Raw genomic sequence first — 13,790 nt, 5'->3', positions numbered from 1 at the left:
CAGGTGTCGCTAACTGCGGCACAAAAGCATACTTGTTAATAGGAAAGGGGTAACTTTATGACACAAGTGAACAACATAGTCCACTTCATTGCGTCTCTCCAGAACTTCAAATGGTTCTTTCGATGACAGAATGGGTTTATTGAAGTCTGTTGGCAAGAGAACAAGAACTCTGTCACCCACGACCAGGTCTCGCTTCCTGGCTGTATTGTGCATCTTTCTTCTTGCATATGCTTTTAGTGCATATGTGCAGTCACAAGCATCTCGTGCCATTCAAGGATCGAAGTCAGCGTCGGGAGCAAGTAAAGCCGCTGGTCTGAAGCACAGCTGTCAGGTGTCCACCGGCAAACGGCGACGCAGTCGAAGGAGCATAGGAGACAATGGCGAACCGAAGTCGTGTCCTAGCAGCTCGCCGAGACGCGGAGTAGTGAGGTGGCGGACTGAAGCTGTTACATCGCTGCACACAACACTCGGGCAACCACTGCGTTCGAACACTATCACACATCACTCTAACACCACCACACACACACACACACACACCATGTCATCATTTTCGCACACCTGCCGCTGCAGCAGCGCCACTTCTACCACAACTAGCGCATTAATTTCACATCTGAAATTTACAAGGTTAGATCCCTGGTGCCACCAGGTGCCCACCAGTTTTCCCATTGGTAAGAGATTTATTGTGACCTTATGGTCGCTTCTTTTGGAGCGAAATGCTTAGAAAAAGCATTGGACCAAATTGTTGCGCAGATGAGTTGGCAATTAGTTCTGCCGCCAGACAACTTAATGTGCCTCGAGTTGTAGAAGCCCATATGTGGCCCCTTTTCACAAGCTCACAGTGACCAGATTTAAAGGCTCAGGCTCCTTTTCCAAGTCGTGATCCATACATATCAACTATCCCACCAACAAGTTTTATCACAGCCCTTTGAGATGTTTGGTTTCATTTGCAATTCAGTACGCTCAAAAGTGTGCACAGAAATGTGTTCAGATGGGTCTCTCACTTCCACAAGAGGTTGTGGTGTGGGGGGGGAGAGAGGGTAGTTAGCAACCATCAAGAAATCATTATGTGGTTTAACCTCCAAATCCACCAGATAGAGCTAGGATACCACTAGCCCACGCATATCCTAACCCATTTTGCTCTTTGTAATGCTACCCTTGTCACTTTTCCTCTAGCTTGCCACACTGTTTGCAATTACGGTCATTATGCCAATGCTTAGGTCTGTGTTCCACAAATGAGCACCACAAGGATAAAACTTAATGTTGTTGTCACTGACTGTTTTTGCATAAAAAATTCTCTTCACACAATTCTTATTATCCTCTAAATATCTTGTCATAGTTCTGACAAGTCAGGCATGAAGGCACTGTTTTCTCAACATACCAGAGCACTCTTGCCACACAATTTTCTAGGTCATATCCAGGGGTGGAAGCAGGCTCAATCATTTTGGAGCAGCTCAGGGAGCAGTAATAAAGTTATTTTGTAGCAGCTTTAGAGCAATCAAACGAGAGTTTTGGAGCACTCATATAATTATTTAAAGCATGTTTCTAGGCTCAGATGCCTCAAATGTGCTCAAGCATTGCCACTATTTTGGAGTTCACATCGATGAGCAGCAGTGCCTTCAGGGAGTGCAGTCGGCACTGAAAGATAGCCTCTCGCCCCTCAAATTCTTTACTTGGAGGTATTATGACAATGGTGGCTCACATAATCGCATAATTAATTCATTTGAAATTTACTCGTTAGCAAACATTTATAGACCTTCCCCATTTTTACAAACAAGCAAAGCGATTTAGGTGGCGCTGCAGTCGTCTGCAATCCCGCGATAGGCAAAAAGCATGGGAGCGGCAGCCATACAGGTGAAGAGTAGGTTCAAGGCGCACAACCAAAGCGTTGCTGCCCACCAGGAATATGAGCAAGGTTGTTATCTGCTTGCCATTTTTGTCCAGCGAATTAGGCACGGAAAATGTTGAGAATTACATAGCTGCAGATGCTTACAAGCACTTTCAGTTGAGTACCTAAGTAGACGGTGATTTTTCTCGCTCGCAAACAAAGTATGAAGCATTTCACTTGAAACATCATTGTACTCTCGAATGGTTCTTCACAACGAGCAGCAAATGGGTGTTGCTGGTAAATCCGAAGCCCCTGGCTAGCGTCGAGCGGCTGTATGGTCCAGGGATTTTAGGCAAGCATGACAGCAGTAGCAAAGGCATTGCATCTAATTGGCACCGCATGGATTTGCTTATCCTGGCGTTAGTCATTGGAATCGCTGCACGCCTGTTGTATCTGCTCTGTCTGTGGGCAGCTGTCTGCGTTACGTCGCAATTTCATCATGTGATTCTCGCCTTTACCTTGCATTACAATTACAAGCTGCAGTGGCCGTAGTAGTTTTGTATAGTTACGGCGACCGAGTTCAATTCCGATCACCGTGGCCGCGCTTAGCTGTAGGACAAACTCGGAATGCGACAGTGTGGCATGCAGTACTTGGTTGATGTAAAGATCCGCTCGGTGATCCTCAACCCCGCTACTTGTATTCACAATTAGATACTCTAAATACAAATAAATCCGCACGATATAAAAGCAATGCAGCTGCAACCTAGCAAATCAGGGGCTGTCAATACTCAGTGGCAGTCATCATCAAATAGATTAAAATAATTTGAGGTGAACACGTCGAATGTTGCCCAGGAAACATAACCATGCAGGAGTGCAACACAGATGACTCGTGCAGCAACTGGATACACATGCGTGCAATTATCAAATTACCAAAGTAAAAAAAAAAAGCATGTTTGAGGAATTGTTTCCGTAGGTAAAACATCTATACGCATGCTCCAACAAAGAAACAGGCCTACGCATTACAATATACTGCCTTCATCGTCTACATATGTTACGTGAGCAGTCACACCCACAGCAGAACAGTGCCAAGATCACATTACTTGTCGTAAAGAAGTTCAAACTCAAGTTATTCGCAACCTTTGAGTAGGTAAACTGCTCAGGCGTAAAGGTGAATAAGCTCAGACTTAGCCACGACAAAAGTGCGGCATATTCGATGAGCCTGCATCAGTGTGCAGCCTTTGCACTTCACCAAGGCGGCCCACTATTTACGGTGACCTTCATTGGCATCAAACATGTGCAAGCTTACTAAACTTCCCTTCCTGTGCCTTTGAGCACATGCCCTGGCAACGCAACTAGTCGGTATGGTTTTCATTTTTTTTTTTCAGCATCAGCGAACCATTCCTGCAATCACTGTAGGCAAAAGCAACTGAAATTGTTTTGCCTAACGCGTGAACGTCACTAACAACTACAGCGCCACCGAATCTTGTGATGTAGCTAGAGTGAAAGAGGTCTTTATTAAGCTCCATTCTCTTCTAGATTGAGGAAAAATGTATAAGGCTCAGCGTGAGATACCACTGCCACTCGTGTGCTGCCATCATTTTTTCAAGGGCGGCCCCTGTACTGTGTACATTCAACCCACAACATGCCACTGCCTTGTTGTACTTCTCAGTCACTATATAAAATTTCATCGAATTTAAGATTTCGTAGGCGATACCATTAATGACCCAGAGAGTGGCAAAATCATGCTCCACTAAATTTGATAGTAAAACACTACAGTAGCCCGTTTGAAGCAGTTCTGAAGCAAAATTGTGCTTTGAAGCAGGATGGAGCAGGGACAGCAGTTTGGAGAAGAATGAAGCAAATGAAGTAGTACTTCCACCCCTGCATATCCGAGCATTATGAGTGCAACCTTATGAAATAAAGTGCACTGTTATGCACAGCCCTTTGCTCCGCCAAATTGATCATCATAGTACACTGATTAGTGCGAAAGTGGTTCTGATATACTGTAGAAACTACTACATGCCTTATTTCATCAAACAAACATCACATCAGCTAATGGCCTATGCAACCCAAAACTAGAATGACCCAGGCACAAGTGACAGCATACAGCGGGCAGAAACTTCGAAGCCACGGCAATTGTCAACTGCAATGCTCAACTACCAGAAAAGCATACATCTCAGTCATCAACCAGCCACTGAGGCCAATCTTGGGATCCGATACATAGAAAGCACCAAATCTCATCGAAAGAGTACAGCTGTAGCTAACTATGGCTGCACGCACAGCATAACAGGCCTTAAAGAACATGCGTGGTGGCTTTTCTAATGTGTTTCAGGGCACTGGGAAATAGCACGCAGTGTACTCCATACAACTGAGAGAAAGAGCAGCACCTATAGTGAAGCAATGTTCTGTTGCGGAGCTCCAGGGTGGGGATCGCTGTCACCTCACCACTTCTAATAAAAGACCTTGCACAGGACACTACGCCGAAAACAATGAGCAGAATGTCCGGCAATCAGTCATAGCTTGTTCAAGCACACTCATGAGGGCTGGAGCGAGCGTTGTGCAGTTGTTGCTGTCTTCCTCGAGCATCAGGCGCTGAAGATTCAGGAGACGAATGGGTGTCCTACAAAACAACCATCTTTTTTTTGTAGCCCCCCCACAGTAGTCAGGTGAAGAGGACCATATAGGCTACCAATTCATGGTGACAAAAGCAATGAGGAAGGCGAGGATCTGCCCCTTCGGGGTGGTGCAGTGGTTACGGCGCTCGACTACTGTTCCCAAGGATGCGAGATTGAATCCCAGCCTTGGCGACTTCTTTTCGGTGGAGGTAAAAAGCAAAGCGCCTGTGTGCTGTGCAATTTCAGTGCTCATTAAAGAACCTCAGGTGATCGAAATTTCCGGAGGCCTCCACTGTGGCAGCCGGAGTCGTATTAGCACGTTAAACCCCACAAACCAAACCAAACCGAAGGTGAGAATCTGTAAGTATTGCTTCTCAACTATTGCGCCACACCAACATAAGAGCAAAATCGTTGCCTGAACCTCGTGGATGCCATTGGCATTAAGTATGAGCCAGCGCTGACTTGGAAAATCGTGACTGGCGAGCAGCCACTAGCTCAGTCTTGGACTTCCTGTCAATTGCACCATTGGCAGACTTTTTGTGGCACTGCTTCTCCTGCGCTCGCGAAGTGGCTGCTTGAATGATCCAGACTCAGCACAATGGAGAAGCATCTGGTGCATGAGCTTGTTGACATAGGCTGTAAAGAAGTTTACATTAATACCTGCACAATGCGTTTCACTCCACATACCATAGGTTGCCTTTGTCTTGACAGGGCAAGCGATTTCTTCACCCTTCTTTGCTCGCAGCATTTTCCCTTTCCATCTGGCATCCCCACTTTTTGTCACTGCTTGCGGCCTGTAGGAATTTTCATTGTGGTGCAAAGCTGCGAGCTGTGTTCTGAAAAATCAAAGATAGAGATTAGCAAATGATTTCTTTGTAAAAAAGAGAAGTTATGCTTGGCATTTGCGAATGGCAAATTTTCGAGCTTTGAATATACCTTGCACGCATCATCAGGGGGGTGAATGCAACAGACTTGGGAGCAAACCTGATCAGCAGGCTGTGATACGACTCAAGGCTGTAGGTTTGGCCAGAACAAGACAGCTGCTCAATATCTCTGAGCAGGAACTTGTCCGTAGTGATGGCGACAAGGCGTGCATAAGCTGAGGTACCTGGAAATGGGATTTCTCACTACACTGCATAATTATGCGGCAACACGTGTAGCATTACCTGGCAGCAGCCACTTCCCATCCGGTATGTCATCATGAAGGCATCTCGGGTACAAATGTCCATGACCATTATGTATGTTGATGATGTGGTTGAGCATGCCTAAAAGTTGTTCAATAATTTTAGACACAACACACTGGGTGATGCAAAATAGTGACATTTCCATTCCACTGTGACCTGGAAATGAACTTGTCCACCACACTGCACAAAAAAATCACACAATCAGCAGCCCAGTAATAGCCATGTCCGTTACGAGCCAAAAGCCTTTTTTGCATCTTATCCTTTCAAATAACTATCAGGTGGTGCAAGCTTACCTTTGCAGACTTTCTAACCTGACCTGCCCAATAAGCACATTACAGATCCCTGCAACATTTCTTCTTAATTTTGGCTTCAGGGATACAGATAGAATACTATTTGTGATGCATATCTGCTTGCCAAACAGACTCCATTTAATTCTTATTCTCCTAATTATTCCAGCTTCATGATAATGATTATTGTCAATACCTGCCCAAAGCAGACATATTCCTTCACAAACTCAACACTGAAATGCCTGCATGCTTGGCAAGGATTGAAGAGAAATGTGTAGAGCCTATGCACTTTTCCAATTAGTGGTCACTGGGCATCAACATATCGCTCACCGGACTGCTTTATGCACATGATACTAATAGCATGGTGGAACCCACAGTGGAGTATTTAGACATTTTCCTCGCCCAGTAGAAAGGATGCCATTAACATTAATGCTCCACTTATTTCGCTATCACCTGATTACTGGCATTCACATAGTCCATTACCAAGTTCACAAACCCCAGACTGCCAAATGGTTATTTGGGTGAATAGCTATAGATTGCCAAAAAGGATGCATTGCTGGTAATACTCAATACATTGCCTAAATAGGTGACAGTGATCTGCTGCGGATAAGAACATTGTTTTACTCTTTACCAGCAACATAGGAAGCTCCAGAAGTTTTTATATCGAATCATTACAGGTTTCATCAAATATGCTCACTTTTCTATATGGCCACAAGCAGCTGTCCATCACCAGCACTAACAGCCGCACACCAGTACAGATGGTTCACTACTGGCTGGATCCAGTCCTGAAGCGCAGCGCAGGAAGATTTTTTGCTCTCTGCTGTGAGCCGTTTCTTGATCACTGCCAATGAAATGGTTAGAAATGAGATACACTAAACACTGCAAAATATGAGGCCGTAAAATCCGTTTCTTTTCAAAGTCTGCAGTACTGCACTGAGAAACAAATATCAAGTGATGAAACAGGTATGTTTATTCTTTGAGGATTTCAGTAGGCATTAAACTACTCCACCATTAAATACTGCACATCTGTACACAACCAAAACTGCTAGCAATAAAGACAATCCCAAGAAATGAAATTTTAGTAGCGGTAGCGAAAATTCCTTTAGCAGAGAACGAAAGCAAAAGACCAGCTTTGTTACTTACTCTTGGCAACATGCCACGTGTCAAATCTGGTTGATGCCAGGCTCTTTTGTTCGCATGTGCTTTTTAATAGCAGGGTGCCGATCAGTGGTCAAGGTGGCGACTGCAACACCATGGCACTTGAGCGCTTCAAGACCTTGCACCAGGCCATACTTTTCCATGGAGTTGCTTGTCTTAACTTGATCATTCTGCATAGTATTCGCACCAAATTACTGTTAGCACAAGATTATAAGTGAAAGCGATCAGTTGAAAAGGTTTTTGAGCACCTACCTCACCAAGCTGCACCTCTATGAAGTGAATGACCTTGTTCGACTGAACATCCATGAAACTATGTCATAAATTTGGCACAGAACCCAGGGGAGTCGCAGCGACCATCTCCTGCCAACTCTGCTTTCCCTTTCCCATTCAAGTCTTCTATTATGTCATTCTGTTCAGCCTCCTACACCTGTAACAAAATTCAGTAAATTGTGAATACCCACGGCTGAATTTTCCCTATGCTTAATGCCCTTCTGCAGACACATATGCAAAAAAAAGTATAGAAAGTGAACACAAAGTAATTCACCTGTCAAGCAGCGAGCTCAATAACTGGCCACGCTTCAATTAGGACTACAGCACTGTGCTTTGCATTACTATTCTGCACTAAATCCTGGACTTCCACGTTTACATAGTTTGTAAGGCTAAACATATTTTGTGCTCGCTGGATGTTTATTCGCAAATGGGATTCTGTTAAGAGTGAAAGTTCTAATTGGTGAGCCAAAACTTTACCCAATCTATTGGTAAGCTTCAAAATGCAAGCATTGACTATAAGCTCTGCACATAATGCAGCATTAAGTCCAGTAACCAATTAACTGTCAACAAAAAACACTAACTCAATAAAATGTCTCATACCATGCATAAAAAAGCACAATTTCACTTGTTTTAAAACTTCAATTCAGCAATAACTTGAAGGCCAAAACAAAGTATGCACATTTTTCTGGATACATACTTGTTGGATGGCAGGCTGGAAGAGTACACGCTGGTAGATGTAGTACATCTCAGCTGACGGGACCTGAATGTTTATCTGCTTTAGCAGTCTCAGCGTCTTTTCCGGGCTTGAGCCAGAGAAGCATATGGCAGCACACAAAAGTAAACTTCCAACTGGCTTCCTCTTGAGTCTTGGCTGGCTATACCACGTTTGTTCATGCATGTAGGGGCAGGTGGTGCTGATTAAAAGCAAAGACCCCGAGACTTTAGTGCTGACCTTGCATGGAGCTTGGCACACACCGCACACTTTAAATAGTGTCAGGAGGCAGCTCTCAAAAACAATAAACTTCCTCTCCACTACTGCAGATTCAGGAGGTGATGGCTCAGCTCTGTAAATACAAAACGTTAAAGGTAATTAGCAGCATAGCAGCCTGGAGTACCAGCACAACAAAACACGTATGATATCACAAAATTTAATTGACCAGAAGGTGAAGTCTTACATGAATGAGTCCCCAAATGAAGGCTCGTACGTTCTGTCGCCTTTCACTGGAGACGGCTCTGTAGTTTCTGAACCAGGTTCACTTCTGTAAATACAAAAGTTGCAATACTTTGCTTAATGATTGCAGACTGGGGGATGCCGCAGGTTCACGAAGCTAGCTCTGTACAATAATCCTTGGCAAGGTACCATTACACGTGCATGCAAACATGAAGTCTTACATGAATGACTCTCCGAATGAGCGCTCGTGTGTGGTCCCACAGTCTCCTGGCAGACATGGTGCAGCTGGCTCAGGAGGAGGATCAAATCTGTATAAGTAAAATTCAGTAAATACTTAGCACAATAATTGCTTATTTAAAGGTGTGGCAATATGTTTAAGGCAAACAGTCTGGCAATGATAGGTAAACAAACAGTCTGGTAATGCTAGGTAAGAGATATAGTTACATCAGTAAAGTACGAACATGAAGTCTTACATGAATGACTCTCTGTGTGAGGGTCCAGGCACTTCATGAACAGTAGGATTTGGTGTAGAGCACCTATGGGTGCCGTGCCTGCTTTTGACATCTACCTCATCCTCTACGCCAGACAGAGTGCAAGAAAGGAGCTGCAGTGATGGTGACTTCGTCTGTGTCGACCTGGAGACCACCCTCTTTAATGCAAGGCCAGTTTGTACACTTGAAAATAGGTGAATAGTGGTACAAGCTTGTTTTTAAAGCAGTGGAGAGTAGGCTGCATTCCTTTCCAAGTACAGATAAAAAAATGATCAAATCAAAATATGATCACTGAAAGAGTTAGCCAGCATATTGCCTTAAAATTTAAAAAAAGTGATCAGTCTATAACTTCGGTAAAAATGCCTGCAAGGGAATAGTTGAAAATTGATTCAGAATGAGGTACATTAAAACTGCTACAGTCTTCCGAGAGCTCAGTGAATTCATTTCCTAACCCTGGCAAATTTTAAGTATCGCTTTAATGACTGACCACACAAGAACACTGTGCATTCGAAAGATCTGTCAATCACTATGACTAACCACCACTAACTATCATTATCGGTCATTTTCTACCACTAACCAGTTCTTCACTGACAAGCTTCAAAAATAAACAGCCCACGGTCTCCATGGCGACTGCCTTAGCATGAAGCTGAACAAGGAGAGCCAAGATACGTTTCTCACGTGCCCGGCGTGGGTGTAAGGATGATTGACAGCAATAAGTGTGATGGAAGTGTGTGACAGAATCGTGGCCAACCGTATTTGCTGTTAAAGCCTTAAAAAAATTTATGTGCAGTTCTTACTCAACATGAACCAGAATAACATGTACACAACATAAAAATGATGCGTACATATGCGTAGCTTTTTTTTCCCAAAAGCACTTGCAGATGCAAATTATTTAATTTTCGTTTAGATTCTTCCACTACAATAGCAAAAGCCTGTGATAGTGAATACCACATATAGGAATGAGCACCTACTTTTGGATGATAGCTTTCGTGCAGGTGCGTCGTCAGTCTGAGTGCCTTTGTGGTCATTGACCCTGCAATATGAATGATCTCCTGCAGCAGTTCGGATTTCTGTATGCTGAAAATAATGAACATCAGTGTAATGGAGGATGAACACCTAATCTTTTATTGAAGTTACTTGGCGAAAACGCACCTGGCTTGTGCCATGCGATGATGAAGACAGCATGCCGAAGCCTGGAACATGTTCTGCTGAGATTTCCACGTTCGCACCAACTTCAAGATCAAATATCTGATAGCCATCCTCCTGTTAGAAAAAAATGCTTCAAGATAAAAATTTATTTTGCTCCAAGAATAATTATAGGATGCCTCACATAAAAACCTGCAGATGACGTATCACCTCCTTCCTCTTCATTCAGTTCTGCTGCCACAAGAGACTCCTGCAAGATAACACCATAAGTGTCAACCACACCACATAGAGAATCACAAACATAAGTAGAATAACACTTTACATAAAATATGCACTCACACTGTTTCACTATGCTGGTAAGACTTTTTAATTTCTCACTGCTCTAAAATTACCGCAGAAGAATGTGTTCATGCGTGACCTGGATTTGTAGAGAAGCCATTGAGTTTTCATCAGATTAGCAGAGATATACAAACATCTCTCTGAAGCTACTGACTGGAGCACAGAAGACTAACATTCACCATACTGTGCTCGCCGATCACGATGAGTTAGAACAACTTGACTACGCCAAATGTTACCATCAATTACTTGGGGAATCCTCTCGTGACTTCAGTAATAACATTTGCTCTCGATACGGCTATAAAGCACTCTGAATTGTGATTCTGATTCATGGTGTACTGCTAGGAAGGTAGACTGCACCTCAGAAAGAAAAAAAAAAGTGATTAATGTCAAAGACAGGCACGAAGGCAGCGGAAGAGAAGGGTGACGATTTTTCGCCTTACCTCATAATAAATCCTCAATGCGAAAACCATGCTGAACTTCATAATATAGATGTAAGTTCACCCAAATCGCATGGTCTGAACGGTACTGTTCTGAACCTTTCATCAATGCTTTTTTTTTATTATTTCTTGTCTTAGGCACGGGATGTTTAAAAATAAAGGTCATTCTCGCTCTCTGCGTCCGATACTCAGCGTCAAGCGCACAGCGAGCTTCGTCGGATGGTGGCATCCATGCATGCACACGCTCTATACCAACAGCTGCAAATGTAAAACTTCGAACACTGGGCAAACCTATACTCACTCGAAAGTTTAGGAGAATATCCTATAAAAAGGAAAGCTATCTTTCCTCCACCTTGCGGATTCTCCTAAGCTTTTTCGGACTAGCACATTTTCCCACTTCCGAGTTATTGACCAACTCGCTCTCGACCTATAATCGCGATCTGCTGATCGACTTGGTTAACTCAGTTGGCAGAGCGACTGCCTGGAAAGGCAGTGGTCCTGGGTTCGATCCCCGGACCAGGACAAATTTTTCTTTAACTACGAAGTTTATGAGAAACTTTCCTTTGTAGCAGTACGGCTGCGCTTAGATGGATGCCAACGAGCTATACTCACTTGGTTCATATCTTCAGTACATTGCTCAGCAGGTGCGCCTATAGTTGGCACAGCTTCACAACGAAGCCGTCGGCGCTTGATACCAGCGTTCTTTGAGGAACTGGGCTTGAAGGCGCTTTGCTCAAAATGTTGGGAGCAAACCCTACGCGCAGTGTCGCTCGGCGCGTCAAGAGCTTCCAGCCATAGTCTCCGCTGCTCGCCGCGGGTCGGAAAGCGATGAAACGTTAACTCTGGGCAATTTTCGGTACTCTCGCAGCCTACGGCTGCGCAGCGTCTTTTTGCCATGGCTCGCAGTCGATATAGAGAGAGCACGATCCGTGCGAGGCGGGAGAAAATTGTCCAAAGAAAGAACGGAAGTACTGTTAGTAACGGGGTAACAGAGGTGGTGGAGGAGAGATCCGCCTTGGAGGAGAAGAGAGAGAGGGAGAGAAATGTAGATAGAGTAACTACCTAAGAGCAGCTTTGAAACTAGTAGAGAAATACGCCCTTTCTATGCCTTGCTATACCTTGAAGTAATCTGTTGTTCAGCGCATCACCGCCCCTATTTGACAATATCACATTTACTTGAGTTTAGAGTCCCTATCTTTACAAGCACTTCAAGAACACACGCGGAACTAAAACAACTTTTATTCGTTTTCTACATAGTAACTTATAGAAGATTCGATTATAAAATATAAAGTTCGTGCTGAACCAATCAGAGAGGCAGCACCCCAGCGAGAGGGTATGTCACATCCGTTTACGAACTTTTGCCGTCGGGTGGCACTCACGGCGGTGCCAGAACGCTGATTATTGAAATGGATTAAAATATTAGGTGCTACGGTTTCGCTGTTATGATAGGGCTTTAGGGCATCGGGAAAGTGTAAAGAACCTAGAAGCCAGCATGGAATGCACGGTCTGGAAAACGTCACAGTGCCCCTTTAAGCAGTACCGTGCCCTAGCCTCTGTGAATGATAGACAGCAAACGCAAGATGTGGCCTAGCTTGAGCAGGTGATGAAAGGAGGGAAGTATAAATAGGAAATAGACATACGTTCACAATGTGTGCCGCTAGCTTGACTTGTGATTTCAGATGCCTGCATGGCAAGTACTACCTATATCAGATATTCATTGCAGATTACTGCAACACACTCTTTTGTAGAATGGGTACCAACAAGAAGCATTTTTAAAAATGAATTCAACCCTGTGTCAGTAAATAAAGCCTTAAATTTAAGCTTCGATACCACCATAACATGCATTGAAATAAGCAACACCTTACTCAAGAAAATACATGGTTTCTGGAGCACACCAGAGAAGTGGAAGTGATGTGAAAAAGGGAAGCCTATAATTTTTAAATCAAAGATTTTTTGAGATCAAAAGCCTTTGGAAGGTGTGACAACACCCCTGAAATGAATTGTTCAACTGCTAATACAGGTTTCAAATTTAGCAGTTATATGCTTGGTTGTACAGGCCATGAGGACATCTGTTCTGAACTATTAGATCTGGAGAAATGCCTTTGGTGCTACAGCATTATGAATAACTGGTGCATGGCAGCCACGAGACAGGCATAAAGATGCTCGTCAGCTTTTTCAGGTCAGAGCAGATACATTACTTGAGCAATGTGGAGTTCTGGGCCAGTTCGTAGGACATGATTTACAAGGAGGCTTAGCACGAGAGGCTGTTTGCCTCTCTTGTCCTCGTTTGTCTCGCGCTAAGCCTCCCTGTAAATCAGATACATCACCCTCCATTCAAACTTCTCCTTTAGCTGGCACAGTGAGGCATGACGCGCCACTAGACCAGGTGGAAGAGAAACAGACATGCTATGCTAATTTTGCAAACACTGATTGCCTTTCTCACATGCCTGAACTGCCAAAACACCTTATCCTATGGCTCGAAGTTTCAATTACATTCCTCTATATGTCATATTTGATCTTAGTCTCCTGATAACCCACCACATTTCTGTAACTGTATGCAAGTCTCTAAATACTAGAAATTTAAAAATTTCATTTACAGATTTTAATGTACTGCATTATGAATAAATTCATCTCATTTAATGACGTATGACACGCCATAATCATAGCCGCAAGCAAATTATAATTTGATCTGTTGGAAATGAAGGAAACTTTTTCGTGAACACGAATCAATATCAATAATGCATATTTATCAACACATTAAAAAACCTGTTAATAACAACAAATTATCAAAATTGAACCTGTATGCATGTTTTTGATTTTTCAACTATTCTGAGTTAAGAGGAAATCTGAAGTCTACTAATTTTCCC

At 43.5% G+C, this 13,790-nt stretch overlaps 1 long non-coding RNA gene and 1 pseudogene across 2 annotated transcripts in view; one reads left to right on the top strand and one right to left on the bottom strand.

Annotated features, from left to right (window-relative positions):
• Positions 1-13,790, top strand: part of LOC146195468 (uncharacterized) — a 122,046-nt gene that overhangs the window by 96,360 nt on the left and 11,896 nt on the right. The gene's annotated exons all lie outside the window — the stretch shown is intronic.
• LOC146195469 (uncharacterized) lies at positions 4,881-11,544 on the bottom strand (annotated as a pseudogene).

The sequence above is a fragment of the Amblyomma maculatum genome, chromosome 3 (assembly GCF_055883805.1).
Source record: "Amblyomma maculatum isolate TAMU_Amacu chromosome 3, ASM5588380v1, whole genome shotgun sequence".
Lineage (NCBI taxonomy): Eukaryota > Metazoa > Arthropoda > Arachnida > Ixodida > Ixodidae > Amblyomma > Amblyomma maculatum.
The sequence above is the reverse complement of the archived record's forward strand: the minus strand, read 5'-3'. Positions and strand labels throughout refer to the sequence as shown.